Source organism: Callospermophilus lateralis, chromosome 4 (genome assembly GCF_048772815.1).
Source record: "Callospermophilus lateralis isolate mCalLat2 chromosome 4, mCalLat2.hap1, whole genome shotgun sequence".
NCBI classification, from domain to species: Eukaryota; Metazoa; Chordata; class Mammalia; order Rodentia; family Sciuridae; genus Callospermophilus; species Callospermophilus lateralis.
The window spans coordinates 133,726,026-133,746,322 of record NC_135308.1 but is presented as its reverse complement, the minus strand read 5'-3'; the positions used below and the strand labels follow the sequence as shown (position 1 = coordinate 133,746,322).

The window sequence follows — 20,297 nt, the reverse complement described above, 5'->3', positions numbered from 1 at the left end:
TCTATCAATTACAGAAATGAAAATTGAAATTACACTGAGATTCCATCTCACTCCACTCAGAATGGCAATTATCAAGAATGCAAGTAACAATAAATATTGGTGAGGATGTAGGGGAAAAGGTACAACCATACATTGTTGGTGGGTCTGCAAATTGGTGCTACCATTATGGAAAGCAGTACGGAGATTCCTCAGAAAACTGGGAGTGGAACCATCATTTGACCCAGTTATTTCCACTCTTGGGTATATACCTAAAGGACTTAAAATCAGCATACCACAGTGACACAGTCACATCGATGTTTATAGCAGCTCAATTCACAATAGCAAAGCTATGGAATCAATCCAGTTGCCCTTCAACAGATAAATGGATAAAGAAAATGTGGTGTACATACATAATGTAATATTACTCAGCCATAAAAAAGAATGAAATTATGGCACTTGCCAAAAAATGAGTGGCATTTGCCAATAAATGAGTCTCCAGACTATCATGCTGAGTGAAATAAGCCAATCCAAAAGCTGATTGTTCTTTCTCATATACAAATGCTAATACACAAAAAGATGGGGAGGGGAGAATAAAAGTACATTGGATTAGACAAAGGGAAATAAAGGGAAGGGAGGAGGGAAGGGAATAGGAAAGACCAGTAAATGAATCAGACATAAATTTCCTATGTTCATATATGAATAAATGACCAGTGTAACTCCACATAATGTTCAACCACTGAATGGGATCCTAATTAGAATAAGTTATTATCTCTCTCTCTCTCTCTCTCTCTCTCTCTCTATATATATATATATATATATATATATATATATATATATAGTTTCAAAATACACTCTACTGTTCTGAATATCTAAAAAGCATAAAATAATAGAGAAAATGTTTTATAAGTTGTCTTAATCACTCTGCTTTTAAAATAAAAGGAAGAAAAAGAGATATAAGGCTTTTTCTTCTTCTATAATTTACAGCACATTTAAACAGTGATTATTGCAACCTCAATCAGAAGAAAACAAATCAAAGTGGTGCCAAGGAAAATATAAAGACAAACTAAAACTAATTACAGAAAAACACAAATCATTAGTTTAAAACTAGTTGAATTAAATAAATGAAAATATACCAACTATGAGCAATATCTAATATTTCATGTTTTTCCTCTCTTCAGTGTTAAAATGGAGAATGATGATATACACAAGTAGTCTAGTCTTAGTATTTGCTCCTTCCTCTGTTTAAAGTGAACAATACAAAGAAACAGCTTACCCCTTAATATCTTATCCACAGTGCCTGGGATTTAGCCCTATAGAGATTTGTGAGCATATTTTGTGTGTGCCTGTACATGTACATAACATTTTCAAGTCAGTCTGGAAAACAAATAGAAACATGATTGCCATCGTTGCCAAACTGTCTTTGAGAAGGTGCTGTGCTATTCTGCATTTGTCCAATGTAGCTCATAAGAATTTCTGTTGCTCTGCATCCTAGGCAGCGGTTAGAATTTTCCATTTGTTTTTTTGGATTACAGTCATTCTACTAAGAATGTAGAAACAAAATTTTATCTTGTTTTGATTTGTAATTCTCTGATAACAAATAATGTTGAATATTTTCATATCCTTATTTGTTACTTGTTTATCTTTTTTGGTGAAAATCTTCTCAGATATTTTTTCCCCATTTAGAAAAAAAGACTAGGTGGTTTATTTATTATTAAATTTTAAGAGTTCTTTGTATATTCAGTATATAAGTTATTTGCAATATATTTGTTTTGCAAATGATTTATCTTAGTTTGTGGATTGCTTTTTGTTTATTTTTATTTATTTATTTATCTATCTATCTATCTATTTATTTATTTATTTTGCTTTGGCAGGGTCATAGGAGGTTTTATTTGGGGGCAAAAATAAATTGGTTTTGGGATGAGAGCATGGGCAATAGAATGGTTTCCCAGGCATAGAAGGGTACCTCAGGGGTGGTCTGTGGACTGAGACTGAGCCTCAGGTGGGTCTCTAAATTCCCCTTTGCAACTGTTTCCCCCACAGGCTCCGGGGCAGCTGCAGGAGGCAGCACCCTGGGAGGAGATACAGTGGCTGTTCACTTGGTCAGGACATCAAGGCCTTGACACCAGGTTCCTATTGTGGGTCTCAGTCTTCTTCACATCATGGCCTTGGTAGTGAAGGAGCTGGAGCTAGAGCCTCTGCCAAAGGTGAAGCTGGCTGGAAGGAGCTCAGGCCACAGCTGAGTCCTGGGTTTGGGAGGCTCCTGTAGCCATCCTGTGTAGCCACTGATATTCTTCATATGGATACTGTTGTTCTGCATCCCAGATTCCAGCTGGCCCTCCAGGCCCTCTCATGGCTTACAGTAGGTGGAGTTCTCCATGTCCAGGGCCAGCTCGACTTTCTTACATAGCTCTTCATTCTTGATCTGGTGTACATTCTAGGCCTCAACTTCGGTCTGCCTTGGGTTGGCCATCTCCTGGTTCTGGGCACAGACAGGTGCAATGATGCAGTCCAAGTGCAGAGAGCGGCTATTACCCCAGGATAGCAGCACAGATGTGTTGCCAATCTGGGACTGCATCTCATGCATTTCATGTAACTGCCTCTTCATGTAACTGCCTGAGGGAGTTGATCTCCTCAGTCAGCTCTTCGTGGACAGACTCTAGATCCTCCTTATTCGTGTAAGCTTCATTCACATACTTCTGATGACAGATTCATTCTCTGTCTCTCTGTAATCTTACTTACTGATCTCATACACATACGCTTTCTTGAAGCCCTCTATCAGCCCCTGCATGTTGCTGAGCTCCTCCTCCAGCTTAAGCTTCTGACCCAGTGACTCCAGCTGCCTCAGACATTTGTAGCCTCAAACATGTGAACCCTGTTGCAGAGAGCTGTATTTGGCTACTCGCCGAAGCAGCACTTGGTGTTCCTGAAAGCTCCACTTGGTCTCAGATGTCTTGTTCTGCTGCTTCAGGAACACACATTGTTGATGAAGGAGGCAAACTTGTTAGGATCTTGATCTGCTCCTTCTCCTGTGTGTGCATGACCTGGTTGTTGGGGTCCACATCCAATTTGAGTGTGTTCAGCAGGCTCTGGTTCACAGCGACTACTGGAATGTCACCCCCATACCACCAGCCCTGCCATAGATGTATCCCAGACCCATGCTTGTGCAAAGGCTCTGGCAGAAGTTGCTGCTGCTGCCCACCTGGCAGAAGCTGGAAGAGCCTATGTGGGCACCTGCTTCACTCACATGGGGACAGTATCCCCAAAGCCCCAAGGCTAGAATATTGCTGAATTGCCGAGGTCCTGCCTTGGCGGTGGGGGTGGGGAGTGAGGGTCCAGGGTGGTTCTGAAGGGGGAGTGGCCTTGGCAAAAAAAGAAGAGTAGGAATGACAGTTGCAAGTTACAGCAACCTCCAGAAGATATCCATTGACCCTGGAGGGGCTTTTATTTTTATACCTTTTTTACAGGTGTTTTTTCAGGTAGCTAATGGATAGCTTCAAAGCCTGAAATTTTTTTTGATTTACATGATTTTCAAGAATTACAATCTTTTCTGACACACATTGATCACCTAAGATATTGAGTACATTGTTCAAAATATTTTTCTGTAATCTTAGACAATCATGATTAAGCTTTTGCGTTTCCATCTCAATCACTAGGTGCTAGGCGACACAACTAGACTACATAACTCCTGGCCTATTATTCACTTCTAACTTTAAAGCATATCTATAATTATTTCATTAACCTTTAACTTTAAAGCATACTTATGATTATTGGTGAGCTTTCTTACTTCTAAACTAAAATCCCAGTAAAACACATTTAAAGTAGTGAAAGTCTATTATTTAAAAGCCTACTAGTCTGAAGTGCCTCTAAAATATATCTTTGTTAATTTTACATTATTCTATTTTTAATTTCCAAGGTAATTTTCTTTTTTCATATGACTTATTCAACTGCTTTCTTAAAGAACTTCCTTGATCCTTGGTCAAAGCACACAGATTCTTATGTCTTTTTAATCTTTAACTAAAGGGCAGGCTTTACACCTCAACTCATTTGTCATTTATATTAACTAGGTGTTTTCCATTTTCATCATAAGTTTCTGCATAAAGCAAAGGAGGGTCTATTGGTTGGGGAATGTATTTTTATTAGCCTCTTGTCCTCGAGGGGATACCATAAGCTACATATGGTGGTCCTTGTACTGTTGGCACAGTGATTGTTTTTCTGTAGCTGGGCTATTGTACAGGTTGTGGCTTTAGGATGGGGTTGGGGGAGGCTAGCATAAATTGTTAACCATGGGATAAATATTTCTCATTGCTTAGGCTTGAGGAATAACACCATTTTTTGTATCCTGATAGATATTGAAACACACATCATGGCATGTCTCCATTGTACCCTTAGTCTCATTCTGGGAATTTTCCTGCAATCTCAGGCAATACATACTTTTATTATTGATTGACATATGCCCTGTTATCCATAATATGAGTATCATAAACAAAACACTTAACATTCCTAATGGTTCCAGTATCCAGATGGTGCTGCCTTGCTGCAGCATCCCCCACACTGTGACCCTGTCAGACAGTGGATGCAGGAACACCTGATTCTGTTAGTAATGTAGAACTTCTGATTAATCCTGAAGGACATGGTGCATGTTGGAGTATAGGCAAGAGGGTTAAAAACTATACTTAGTTGAACAAATGCTTCTAGATAGTGGACATAAATTGTCTTTTGATCTGCAAAAAGAACATATTCTAAAACACAGAAGTTTTAATTTTAATAAATACCAGATTACAAATTTTCTCTTCATGGATTGCGTTTTTGATGTAGGTAAGAACACATCACCAACCCAAGATATCCTAGACTTTCATACATTTTCTTTTAAAGTTTTGTATTGTTTTACTTTTCGGTTAAGGTCCATTTTGAGTTAAATTTTGTGGAAGGTATAAAATCTATGTCTTCATTCATTATTTGGTATATTGATATACAATTATACTATGTTTGATAAGATCCCTTCTCCTTTGAATAGCCTTTGAACTTTTGTCAAATCAGCTGACTATATTAAGAGGTACAATAATAAATCATGCAAATACTTATACATTTTTTACATGTACTCTAAATGCATTTTTAATAAGAGACAAGGATCTTGAGCCAAAGAATTTTAGATACCAAGTCCAGTATACTCTTTCATTTTGTTCCACAGAATTGATTTTGTATCTTTTATCAAATTCCTCATACATTATATATAGTTTCTCATCTTTTTCTCTACCTCCTCATGTTATTCCTGTTTTATTTCAATAAAATATTTCTCATTTATTTAAATAAATTAGCTAATTTCTAACTTTTTTTTGCTTTATCATCACTTATGAGCTATGTCAACAATATGGGATTACTGTACACACAAATAAATTGTATCTTTAATTCTACCCATCAGTGTGAGAATTTTCTGTTTGTTTCAGGTTTTCTTCACTATGTACTGTTCCTTAAGTATAAGAATAAATGTCTTCTTTTTGCACTTACATGCTTTCTATAATATAAAAGTGTATTAAAAAATGGATGTACACTTGGGGTGAGTTTTGGCCTAAAATATTCAGTCAATACTAGGCTAATTATAATTTTTGTATTGTGTTTAATTTCCCTATCTGTAAAATCCCCATTGCTATTTGTGACACTCTGGGCTTTTATGATGAATATTTGAAAAAAAAAAAACATAAATGGGAATTGAGACCTCAGTAAACAATATGTATATAATTGTAGGAAAACAATATAATCTTTTAAGTATTTATCAGGCATCAGACACTTTAGATGAAGTTTTAATAATGACATTGTAACAATCCAAATAGTTACCTCAAGGATGTCTGATGGATGGACCAAAGGTCCAGTCATAGGTCAATGCAGGTTTATGAAAAAAATATTCATCATGAAGGTAGCTACATAAAATAAAAGACAAAGCAGTTTCCCACAGTGGTTTCCAGATGACAATAAAAGTACCCTAACATGGGTTAAGAATCCATTAGTATTTTAGCTCTGTTTGACATTCTCAATGGGTTCTTTAGTTTTAACACAATATTCTATGCTTTCAGTCTCTGGCAATATTCCTACCAGGTACCAGTAACTACTAGGAAGTCTGCCTTACTCTGAGTGAGACTTTTGAGAACTGATGAAACAAAAATCTAGTTACGCAATTATTATATTCTGTTGGCCCAGGCTGAGGCCCTTATAATTTTTGCCTTTACTTTTGCATTTTAAAAAGCACTAACAACAGTATTTTCCCCCATTTAGGCTGCCAAAATATGCTAAACATTTTTAGCAAAACAATATTTAGATTCTACACATTTGAGAAAATTCACACATCTTAAAACGAAAACGGTGCTAGTGTCTACTTAGGATTTTGAATCAGAGAAAAATGAAAGATATACAACAAAAATATAAAAATCACAATGCTAAATCACAGGTGCTATGCATTAATAACAGGAAATTGAACATTTTCTGAAGCTTTAGTCTTTAAATTCCCTGCAGATTGTGGAGTATAATAAAACAATTAAAAATGTGGAACTAGGCAGCTCTCTGATCTATGTTAAGTTGCTTATTATCTTGATCATTTACTTTCTCCTTTATTGTATATAGGGAAAATATCTACAATAAAGTATTATTAATTTATGTGAGTCAACATAATGCATTGTTTGAGAACCACATCTCCAGCTACACTTTTGAATCCATTAGGGATGCTTTGTCTGAAGCAAATAGGTGGGGTCTACCAGAAGAGTAGTGACATAAGGATCTTTTTATTTTAATTAATATATTTTTAGTAGTAGATAGAAACAATACTTTACTTTATTTATTTAGTTTTAGGGGTGCTGAGAATTGAACATGTGCTAGGTAAGTTCCTCACCACTGAGTCACAACCCCAACCCCAGTACAAGGATCTTCATAATTAGATATGCTGTAGGTAAAGAAAGATATGTATATTTGGTCTATTAATAATGAATGAGCCAGTAGAACATAAAACACTGTTAAATTTTTCTTGAAAATAAAACTATCTCCAGCCTTCATCTTTTATAAAATAGATAACGAAATGTCAGTGTTACCAGAAGACTTGTTACAGAAGCTTTTACTCCTAGGCTCTGTTTTTTTTTAATTGCTTTTGTTTTTTAAGTACATGACAGTGAAATGTATTACAATTCTTATTGCACATATAGAACACAGCTTTTCATATCTCTGTTTATATATAAAATAGGTTCACACTAATTAATGTCTTCATACATGTACTTTGGATAATGATGTCCATCAAATTCCTCCATCATTGCTAACCCTCTGCCCCCTTCCCCTCCCACCCCTCTGCCTTATCTAGAGTTTTTCTGTTCCTCCCAAGCTCCCTCTCCTTACCCCACTATGAGTCAGTTCCCTTATACAGAGAAACACTTGCCATTTTTTTTTTGGGGGGGGAGGAATTGGCTAACTTTGCTTATCTTCTCCAACTGCATCCATTTACTTGCAATGAGATATTCTGAAACAGAACCTTATTTTTTAAAACTTTCTGCCTATGCTCATTCAAGCTAAATTTGAGACCACTGTTTGATAGAATAATCTTTAATTTCTGTAGACAAAAAGGTCTTGAGTGAAAAGTAAAAAATTCCATTTCTTACTGAGAGTTTCATAAAATATTGCCAAATCTGTTAGCAATGCTTAGATGGCAATCCAGTTGAGAATAACAAGAGAGAAATAAATATTTTAATACTCTATCAAGGATTCCTCCCATCAGACTGTAGATAGTGATCCACAAATATCTTTCTTTTAAACAAAGTTGAATTTATTTATAGTTATGTAAACACACACAGAAAATTTCAGAGGTCTCATTCCATATGCATCTGGCAGACTCCATTGTTCTGGGCTTGAGGTGAGGCAGAATAATGGATGAAGGTTGTTGAAGAGGACCACAGCAAACTGAACATGACCACCAAGAATCAAAGGGGAGCTCTGTTCATCAGGGACAAAATATAAAACTGAAAGTCACATTTCTGGTGATCATTCCTCCTTCAGCCATATCATACCTACCTACAGGTACCACTCAGTTCCATATTAGTAGATTAATCCACTGATTAATTTATTTTACCTCTGAAAATTCTTGCATTGTCTAACACATGAGATTTTGTGGGAATACTTCATATCTAAACCATATAGTTGACTGTATCTCTTCCTAAAATGGAACACAAGCCTTTTCTTTGCATAATATACAGCTCCAGAGAAGAGAGTTACTTAGAAAATTACACCAACCAAAACCTTCCCCTAAGAAGAGACATTGTAACTTCAGCAAAAACTGATCCAGCAGAAGAGCACTAGAGAGGACACAAAAAGGTAACTGGCAGGAAGATGCAAATCCCACAGTCTGCATTAAGTAAACCAGATTGGAGGATGTCACGAGGTCATCCTCTGAGGATCTTGCAACAACTCCTGTAATAGAAATGGTGGCTCAGCCCTCAGTGTTCGTCCTATCTTCTTTTTAGAGCCTTTTTGTACTGCAGAGGATTAAAGACTATAATTTACATTTTTCTTCCACCCTTGCAACACATTTACCCCACTAGATATATTTGTATATGACAGTGGGGTGAAAGTAGTGTGTAGTTCAAACTTCTGCAGGCTCTTTGATTTATTTTATATATAAAATTTTTATATTTTCATATAAATTTATATAAAATAAATTGTAGAAGTCATTGCTATTTTGGGTTAAAATTTATAAAATGTCAGTCACTAACTTTCTTTCCTCTTGAAGGGAAAGAAATGGGGCATCCACTTTCTATTTTCCAGAACCTGAACTGCTTCCTAAATGTGATAGGTTTCTGATATTGTAGTATCTGATTAAAGCTATGTAAATGCCAATATCTCTCTATTAAATAAACTAGTATATCTTTTTTTGGTTCTCCTGTACCCCTGCTTTCTGGCTGACTTGAGGTTAGCAACTTTTACTCCACCATATTCTTCCAAAGTTATGTTTATGATTTGCCTTGTGCATAAAAGAAGTAAAGTCAGTTGACCATGATCAGGAACTTCTGAAATCATGAACCAAAATAAATCCTTCTCTTAAGTTGTTCTCAGGTATTTTGTCATAATGATGGAGAACTGAGTAACACACCTACTGAAGATAAGATTTTGGTTAACTGATGTCTGCTCTAATACAGTACCTTGGTAAAAGCAATAAATATAAAGTTATGCCCATAAACTGATAACTATTCTGAAGAACTTAAATGTAAAATGAACAATTTCAGGTCATTGTCAAGTCTAGGACTGTCAGAAGAACAAGTCCAAGGCTTGAAGAAGATAATTTGAGTGCCCAAATTATTACCTCTGTATCTCGTGTGCATGGTCAGAATAACTTAGATTTGCTTTATTTTTTTTCAATCTGAGAATAAGGGCTTTGTTTGAGAAAGTGAGATTTTAAATGGTGGAATTAGGATATGTGTAGATAATTCTTTATTACTTGAGCCTCAAATAATCCCTGAAACTTCCAGAATGAAAGCAGTAATCCCTACCATCTGTCAGTTTCACAATTATCCTACCTTTCTAGGAAATATGTAATAACCATATTTCTTATAAAGATAGCCATCATCTTAATTCTGCATTTTCACTATTTCTCATTGCCTGAGGCAAGAATGGAATCAAAACACATCTGGACCACATGGACACACAGGTCACATAACCCATGAGGATAAGACATCAGGGAATTGCAATCTTTAGCATTGAACAAATTGAAATAATTTGTGTGGGAAATGGTTCTCATATTGAAGTAGAACTTAATGAAATTCAATATTAGATCAAATGAAATTATTGATATGTGTGGCTTTTTTTTAGTAAAGATTTTTAACTTTCAGATTGAAAAGCTGAAAATAGTCTTGAGTTTTTCTCAGTTGGTTGACAGGAATATGGACTCAAAGAAGCCACACCCTAAATGAGGTGGTATGTCAGTCAACTTTTCATCACTGAAACAAAAATATCTTGTAAGAAGAACTTCAGATAAGGAAAAGTTTATTTTGCTCTCACAGTTTCAGAAATTCAGTCCATGGTTGGCTGATCCATTTTTCTAGACCTGAGGTAAGGCAGAATAATATGGAGGGAAGGGTGTGGCATAGGAAAACTTCCTCAGTGGCAAAAGCTTCAGGTGTTATATATAGATGTCTATTTTGACAAGAATCAGAGAGAGTAAAAGTCAGGAATCAGGGATAACAGGACATGCCCTAGAGACCTACCTCCTTCAGTCAAACCCCACCTGTGTACAGTTACTTCCCAGTAGTCAATTCAAAAATTTTAATCCAGTGAATTAATTAATTCACTGATGAGAGAGCTAATTAATTTAGCTCTCATCAATTCCTAAAAGCCCCACCTCTGAACCTTGCTGTACTTTGAACCATGCTTCCAAAACATATGCTTGGGGGAAAATTTCTAGATCCAAACCAAAACAGATAGGTAATTTAGAAATAATACAATTCTATTTGTGTTCTAGAACAAAAGAATGGATCCTCTTGCCTTGGTCTACAATGAAGCGGTTCAGCAACTTAGTCCCAATAACTCCAGGTCCAATATCACTGATAATATGATCCTGATAAGAGAATCATTACAAAATTCCCTAGCATTTTGGAACAAAGTAAGACATGTTTTCTTTGGCAAATATCTATTCTTGTTTTGAGGGATACCTAGAATTATTAGGCATAGCTATTAAAAGTAAGCATGTTGTGTGCATATATAAATATGCTACCGGAAATTTTACCTTTATGCATAAGTAAAAGGAAAAAAACAAATATAAATAAATTAACAAGTGAATGGAAGTCTAGTGGAATAGAGGAAGGAAAACAGAGGGAGGGTAGAGAGGGCTAGAAGGAGAAGGGGGAGGAAAAAGTAAGGCATCATAAACTGAAATATAATTCCATTCACATATGAGTTTATAGAGATGGACCCAAACACTATGGATAAATATAAAGTCTAAAAAAGGAGTACAGATTCTGGACCCAAATTTTCTTATTTCAAACCTGGATCATTCTTTTATTAGCTTATAATTTTAAAGTTATTTATTATTTTAAAATTCAAATTTTATTATCTAAGAATTAAATAATAGTAGTACCTATTCAATAATTTTAGGATTAGATATATTAATTTAAAGTTACACTTCTTCCTATAATTTATTCCACCCTTATTTTCTCCCCCTCATATTATGGGCAAAAACTTAAGTTTGCTATTCATGTTACTCTTTCTTTTCTACTGTACATTCAACCCATATAAGAATTCTGCCTTCTCTGCCTTCTATCTAGCTGTAATTTCTTACCAATTCTACCAATATTCTATTCATAACAATAGTCACTAGCTTGCTCTGTTATAATAGCCTTCAAGCAGATTTCTTCTTTTCTATCCTTGACAACCTAAAGTATGTTCTGATTACAATAATCATAGTGATCCTCTTAAAATTTAGGTCAAATCATGTCATGCCTCTGCTCAAAATTCTCTAATGGTAAAATATTCTGTTCACAACTAAAACAGATTATAGCAGCAAGTGTCTATAAAGCTTCACATAATCTGGTTTATTTTTCTTCTTCTCTTTCTATATTCACTTCAATTTATCCCTACTGGCTTTTTTTTTTTTTAACTTTAACAACAGGCACATGCTTTTCTATTAATTGTTTCCTGTATCTACAAAATTCTCCTGAAATCCACATTATTTACTACCTTACTTCCCCTCACCTGTTCTGGTATATATAAAACTACTGACCACCACAAATCAGATAAATATTCAACATGCAGAATCAGTTGCCTATCATGCTCTGGATATTGTTTAATCTAAGAAGCTACACATTAGGGCCTACATAGTGGCACTGTGTAACCAAGTGAAAGAAGACCAACATAAGTTTCATGAGCAAGATGTTCATATTCATAGGAAACCTATGCCAACAGCACTCTTCAATCTCAAGCAATAATTTAATGGGAATTTTCTTTCTTATATCTTTCTTTCATCTATACATAATAATTGCATAACTTTATGGAGCACAGTGTGACAACTTGATACACGTTTACCATGTGTGATGATAAAATCAGGGTAATTAACATTGTCCTCTCCTTAAACAATTATCTTAATAAAAACATAGTTAAGTAAGTAAATAATTAGAGCCTAATTTCTAAGAGTTTTCCTGTAAATCATTACTAGTCTGAACAGAACTGCTATAACATTTGGCTCTACTAACTACTGGCCCTGAATTATGATGGGCAAAGAAAATTTCCTAAATGGGAAGAGCTTCAGATATTGTATGTGAATATCCATTTTGCCTGGAAAAAAAGATACTTAGAGTTAGGAATCTATACTGATTCATAAGGAGTGGCTGTCTTTTATCTTGTCAGGAATTTGAGATGAACAAGATTGCAGAAATGGTGATCAGTGGTTTTGAGAAAATATGTTAGGCTGGGTCCCATATAATACTTTTATGGTATGAAAATGTCTGAGTCCTATCTGGATGTTTATCAAAGGACACCCAAAGGGGTTTTACTTTTTAATAATCTGGAGAACAAGAAAATCTGATCTATAGAATTGAGATAAAAAACTTTTCTAAGCTCTTCTAGTACTTATTGAATGTTTTAAGAGCCAGATGATCATACCAGCAGAGATAAAAATTTCCCAGTTCTCAAAAAGGTTGACAAGAGCTATATCTACTGGCAGTAAAGACTCATACTTAACTATAAGTATTTTGCTCTAGGGTGGTTTGCTACTCAGCTGATAACAGGTTAAATTCAATTTGATCCTGAGCCATATAATCAACAGATGTGATAGTTTATGACGCATCTTCAAAACATATCCATGTTGTAATTCTGGCAATCTGAGAATCCTGTATTATATGGCAAAAATTAAAAAGAAATTTATAGATGAGTTTAATTTAGAATGTTTAGGTGAGGAGATTATGCTATATAATACATGGGGGCCTTAAATTTAAGGACTTATATTATTATAAGAGAGAAACAGAGGGAGATTTCACACACATAGAGAAGAAGTCAATGTAAAGGTGGAGCAGAGAGATTTAAAGATGCAGGCCTTGAACATATGAAGGATGTAGAAAAAAAACAAAGAATGTCAGAAGTCACCAGAAACTGGAAGGAAAAAGAAATGTTTTGCTATCTAGGACCTGCAAGGGGATTGCCACAATGCTGGCATTTAGACTTTTTGCAGTGACACAGATTCAAATTCCTGCTCCCCAGGCTGTGAAAACCAGAAAAAGAGACAGGGAAGGAAAGGGAAGGGGAGGAAGGAAAAAAAGAGGGAGGGCAGGGGACAGAAGGGGAGGAAAGGAAGCACAACGGGGGAGTTAGTAAGTTATAAATTGTTGGGAGCTGCCATATAGAAGCTGAGCGCCCCCTAGCTTTGAGCGGTGGAAATATGAAGACTGCCTTCCCTGACCAGGAAGCAGATGGATCCCCATCTCTGCTCAGCAGAGGAGCAAAGCTTTGGGAGTGGGCTTTACCCAATGGGACTGAGCTGCCCTTGTGACATTAACCCTCTGCCTTATGTGGATGGAATGTTCTTTCAAACAGCCTCCCCCCAATAAAACCAGGGTTCCAGGCGTGCTCTCTCTCTTTCCAATGGACCCCTAAGGTTGTGGAGCCATCTTGGATTTTGAAAAAGTACTTCTGTGTGCTTGCATGCTTTCTTCACCATTTTCTTAAGTTGTTGAAGGAGTCAGATTTTGTGAACCCAGCATAGATCACCAGCTTGCATAGCTGGTGATAATAAATATTTGTTTTAGAATCTATAGGGAACTAATACACTAGAAAAAAGACTTATTTTGAAAATAGAACTTTCTTCTTTACTTTTCACATCAAATATCTTGTTCTGTTTATAGCATTCTTCATAACAATACTGATACATAATTAACTTCATAGAAAGAATGTTAGACAATTTATTATTTCTCATGAGAGTCACTGGTCTCCTACTCCGTATTCTACCATATTGAATTATCTAGTTTATCAAACAATATTTTATAATTCATGTTTCTTTATGTCATATGGGAGCATGTGTCTATTACTGCTGTCATTGCTTTGAAATGGAAATATTGAAATAATAGATTATGTTGAGATAGTGGTTTATGCGGTAGATTATGCAAAGTATAAAAAAATCTAAATTCCTCAGAGCACATTTTAGCAGAATTTGATAGGTAATATACATTTATTAAAGTGGAGGGAAGGTAGAATTTGAACTTCCTCTGATATTTTGCTATTGATTTCAGAATCAGTAATGTGGGCTTTTTTTTTTTTTTTTTCCTGAGACTTGAAGAGTCAAGAGGTTATTTCATTAGTGTTGAGTGAGAAACAAGGCTCAGGGAAACAGTAGCTCATAAATGATCACAACATATATGGCATTAGATAGGTGTAAGCAGCAGTGGAAATAGCTTTCAGATATTTGTAATTCTGTAGGATTTACGAAGGTGGTGGTGATGCTGTGGTTTTGGAATGGCTATTTTAGCAGCCCGGTTCTATCATGAATCTATAAAAATTATTCATAAATTGCGATCATTTATGTAAGGTTAATTTTTTCATCCTTTATTTGCTTTCCATATGTTCCATTTTAAAACTTTTTTTACATTTTTAATTTTTTTATTGAGATAAAGTAATAATTTTATCTGTTTCTTTTGTTATTATCTGTCATTTATGTATCAATTGATATAAATGCCATAACTACTTTTTGTCTACTAATTGCTTTAGATTTATACATATATTGCTTACTAAAGTGTGACTTTAATTAATATTATGTAAATTCCAATATAGTATCTGAACCTAATAATAAAATGATTATTTTTTTCTGTTACCATATTGTGATGGTTAATCTTTGTTTTAACCATCAAAATAATCTTCTCTGGATTGAAAGATATCTAGAAAATTGGTAAAAGCACATTTTGGATGTGTCTGTGAGAAAAGTGTCATGTGGGTCAGAATACTTGAGTGGGAAGTCAGTCCTGAATGTAGGCAGCATCATCCAATGTGTTGGGAGCCTGGATAGATTAAAAAAAAAAAAAATGGAACAAGGAAGAAGCTTGCAGATGAACATTCTTGATATATATATATATATATATATATATATATATATATTGCTGCTGCCACTACTGTTAAACACTACATTCCAGATTATTTAGGCTTTGAATGTAGACTTGTACCAGCAACTCTCCAGGGATCTTCCAAGCCTTCAGTCTTAGACTGGAGTTGCATAATTGGTCCCATTGTGGGATTTTTCATTCTTTTCTCATATAAATGATCAACAAATCCCCTCATATATGTTCTATTGCTTCTGCTCCCCTGGAAAACCCTGACTAATGCAGTATTGTTGGCCTACATGGTGTGTGTGAAACTATAATTATTATTTATACTGTTCCTCATTTTTTTGTCTAAAAATCTAATATCAAGATTCAATTTGTCTGAAGTTCATGTATTAAAATTTCTTGTAATATGGCATTTCTTACAATCAAGTTTGTCAGCTTTCATGTATTTTGAAAAATTAAATTCACCTTTCTTTGAAGATATTTTTCCTAGGTATAAAGTCATAAATTGCCTATTAATGTAGGTTTTAATATTTTAAAGGTCTTGATCCACTGTCTTCTCACTTTTCAATATTTTTAGACAACAAATTAACCAAAGGTATCATCACAATGAATTGGATAATATAATGTACCTCCTGATATGATGCCCTGAGACTACAAATAATCATTCCTGTGGTATTCCTAATGAAAAGGAAATATCACATAATGTAAAAGTATGAAACATTTGACAGGATAAGTGGCCTTCATCTCCTTATACTGCCAGTCATGAGAGACAATGACTAAGGAACTGTTTCTGATGAAAGGAGGCTACAGAGATACAAAAACTAAATGCAGTGTGTGATCCTGATTAGACCATGGTTTAGGACGGAAAATCATATATAAAGGATATTGTTAAGAAAGTTGACAAACTATATATGGTGATTCTGATAATTGTATTATATTAATATTATTTTTTTTCTGATAATTATAATTGTATTAGAATATGTACTTGTCAATGTCCTCCAAGGAATAAGACTGATAGGATATATGCATGTGGGTACGTATTCAGATTTTTATAAGGAATCATTTCACATGATTATGAATGCTGAGAAGCCCAAGATCTGCCCTCAGTAAGATAGAGACCAGAACAGCAAATATATAGTTCTAGTCTGAAAGCTGTTGGGGTAGAGATCCAAAATGAGTCGAATTTTCTATCCAACTCAGAAGGATTGAAATGACTATGTCTTAACGCAAGCAATCAGTCAAGAGAAGGTCCTTCTTACTTAATCCTTCTGTTCTATTCAGGTCTTCAATTGAATGGATTTGGGTTATATTAGAGAGCAGAATCTTATTTACTCAGTTGACAAGTTCAAAAGTTAATCTCATCTAGATGCATAATCACAGACATGCCTAGAATAATGCTTGGCCAAATATGTGGTCAACTCATGGCTCAGTCAAGTGACATAAAGTTAACCATCATATTTTATGAGTGAAAAATTTTCTTGTTCTGGATATTTAGGAATAATATGCCATGTACATCTATAATTCATTCTCAAATGATTCAGAAAAAAATCACATGTAGATACACAAATAAATATGTATGAATTTATGACTATATGTATATATTCACATGTGCACACATAAAATATGTATATATAAAGGAAAAATACAGGGCTGGAATGGTGAATAAGGCAAAACAACAAATTTGTGCTAGACTGCAAAAAGGAGTTTTTTGGTTCTATTTGTATAATTGTTCTACATATTTGAAGTTACAATAAAATAAAAAAATTCAAAAGAAGAAAAGTAAAAAAAGGGTGCCGGGTTTCTTTTCTGACTAAAACGCTCAGGGGTCACTCCAGGGAAACTGGGTTATTTGGGCTGTGCAAAATAACCACACAAGAGAAGAAATATCTTTTTCTTTTTGGGCCGCTGTGACGGCTCCTCTGACCTTAAGGGTCCGCAGAAAAAGAGTGAGAGAGCACGTGCTGACCCCCTTTATTGAGGAGAAGCTATTCAAATGAGACAAGAGGTCAGGTTTCAAGGGGCTGAGTCTATCTTCATGATGTCCACTGTCAGCAGGTTGACTGACATCTAGGTAGGCCACACCCAAGGGCACAGTAAGAGGAGGGGACACACACCAGGCACTTCCATGGAACATTCTATCCTAAACAGGGCAAGGGGTAATATTCCAAAGGAACAGGTGAGCATAGCTGCACCCATGGGGATGTGGGAAGGCACGCCCATGCAGGAGACTCAGTCACTGCAATCCTAGAAGAGCAGAGCAGTCTAGCAGCATGGGTGCCTGATGCCACACCACCCAGCAGGTGAGTTAACTCAGTCATGTGTGAGGTTGGTCTCTCACAGAAGGGTTTGCATGGATCAGAACTGAGTGTGGAAAAATATTACGAAATATAAAACTTTAGTTCATTCTAAGGTGAGCTTTTATAGAATTGGCTTACAAGTAAGGAGTGAAAAGACTGTTGTTTTTCAAAAGTCAGTATAAATAATTTGAAACCAATCAATACTTTAAGCCCTAAGGGTTAAAAATATAAAGTAGCATTAGGTTATGTTGCTTAGAAATTAACTGCAGAGATTTTAAAAAAAAATAATTACAGTAGGCTTAAGTTCAAAGTTTGGTATAAAAAAGATAGACCTGGTGAATTACTCACATTCACTACCTAACATTTACCATTTTATTATATAGTTATGCTTGGAATTTTTATCCATCTACAAAACAGATGGATAAAACCCTTAATAATTGTCTAGCAGCAATAAAGTGGACTTTTTGATTCCTTTATATATAAATGAATATAAAGTATTTCCCATTAGTAAATAGAAGTGGTTACATTTGGGGCTGAAAAATTATAATCTTACATTTAATAAGATACCAGGCAATAAACTAAGAATATATGTTATAGTCTAAAATGTCCAATAATCCTACCAAAAGGAAATTAAAGAAAAAATATGAAAGTGTATATTAACCATTTTATTGCATCCTGTTAGGGAAAAAAGAACTCTTATAAACTTACCTATAGAAGTGGAGAAATTTGACTGAATCATTGAAACTTTTCTTAATCCATATTTAAATCATTTCTAGTCATATGTGATAAAATGTTTAAAATAATTTATGTAATATTGTTCTAATCATAATATTGTCATTAAAGTATATTATCATTGATCTCTTAAGTACATAGTTTTGAAATTAAGATATATTCAGTACTAAGGTTTGGTGACAAAATTTTGTAAGTATATCAAGTTTGGTTCTATTACTTTACAATATTTTACAAAAGTGTAGTCTATGCAAAATGCAGAAGATAATGTTATTGGCATTATACCTTAAAATAATTACATCTTATTAATTGCCTAAATTAACAATTATATCAACATAGAAAAACAGGAAATAGAAGCAAAATGAAGAAATAAAGATGCTGATCATTTTTTACTTTGGAGTTTCAGTTTTTCACAATTGTGATTTTTAATTTCTTCAATATTCATGATTTGTGCTACATGTTGCTTAAATGTACTCAAGCAGCTTAAATGTACTCAAGCAAAGACTCCTCTAACTTCAGAAACGTGACTGGCTAAGGAAATTCTTAATGCTTACAACAATAAAATAAATGAAAAAGAAAATAAACAATATGATATATTTAGTTTTCTGTGAGATGTGGTTTTGTTTTGTTTTGCTTTGTCTATTATGATGAAGTTTATATTTGGGAGTTTTTAAGATAAATAAGCATAAGCTATTCAATAAGTAGAAAATGTCTCCATTGTATCATTGATTAAAAATCATTAACAACAACAACAAAGGGATGTCTATAAAATATAAAAGACTAGAGAAGAATAAATACAGCCATGTAATATTGGAGTTTGTAGTTTTTTTCACTCCCATTAAGTTAAACTTTAAAGTTCTAATGAGAAATGTCAAATTAAAGCAAAACAGACTCAACCTGTTTGCTTTATTTGCTGATACTGAAGAGCTTATCTGACACCAGATCTCTTTTTTCTTTTCTGCTCAGCTTCTAAATGTATTTGAATAGAATAACACTCATATTTACTAATCTTGCCCCCGCCCATACACACTCCCCATCCCATTGCATTTTTATTTCAGGCATAAAATATATCATTTTGTGAAAAAAATTATCCTTAGACAAAGCTTTCCTGATTGAGACATTTATTATTTTAAAAGTGCATATATATTTGCTTGAGACTTGTAATTTATAGTTTTATGATTTGCAAAATATTTTGAAAATGTGGTAACAAATATAACAATTTTCTAAGAAATGAGAGACATGACAAGAAAATTTTGTTTTATTTTACATAAATCATACACACACAATTTATATAAGATGGAAATTTTTTTAAAATTTTTTTATTGGTTGTTCAAAACATTACAAACCTCTTGACGTATCATATTTCATACATTAGATTCAAGTGGGTTATGAACTCCCATTTTTACCCCAAATACAGATTGCAGAATCACATCAGTTACACATCCACATTTTTACATAATGCCATATTAGTAACTGTTGTATTCTGCTACCTTTCCTATCCTTTACTATCACCCCTCCCCTCCCCTCCCCTCCCATCTTCTCTCTCTACCCCATCTACTGTAATTCGTTTCTCTCCTTTTTTTCCCATTCCCCTCACAACCTCTTATATGTAATTTTGTATAACAATGAGGGTCTCCTTCTATTTCCATGGAATTTCCCTTTTCTCTCCCTTTCCCTCCCACCTCATGTCTCTGTTTAATGTTAATCTTTTCCTCCTGCTCTTCCTCCCTGCTCAGTTCTTAGTTGCTCTCATTATATCAAAGAAGACATTTGGCATTTGTTTTTTAGGGATTGATTAGCTTCACTTAGCATAATCTGCTCTAATGCCATCCATTTCCCTGCAAATTCCATGATTTCGTAATTTTTTAGTGCAGAGTAATACTCCATTGTGTATAAATGCTACATTTTTAAAATCCATTTATCTATTGAAGGGCATCTGTGTTGGTTCCACAGTCTAGCTATTGTGAATTGTGCTGCTATGAACATCGATGTGGCAGTATTCCTGTAGTACGCTCTTTTAAGGTCTTCAGGGAATAGTCCGAGAAGGACAATAGCTGGGTCAAATGGTGGTTCCATTCCCAGCTTTCCCAGGAATATCCATACTACTTTCCAAATTGGCCGCACCAATTTGCAGTCCCACCAGCAATGTACAAGTGTACCCTTTTCCCCACATCCTTGCCAGCACTTGTTGTTGTTTGACTTCATAATGGCTGCCAATCTTACTGGAGTGAGATGGTATCTTAGGGTGGTT

At 34.7% G+C, this 20,297-nt stretch overlaps 1 pseudogene; it reads right to left on the bottom strand.

Annotated features, from left to right (window-relative positions):
- Positions 1-2,326: 2,326 nt before the first annotated feature.
- The window catches only part of LOC143641648 (keratin, type II cytoskeletal 8-like), a 107,343-nt pseudogene continuing 89,372 nt past the window's right edge, over positions 2,327-20,297 (bottom strand).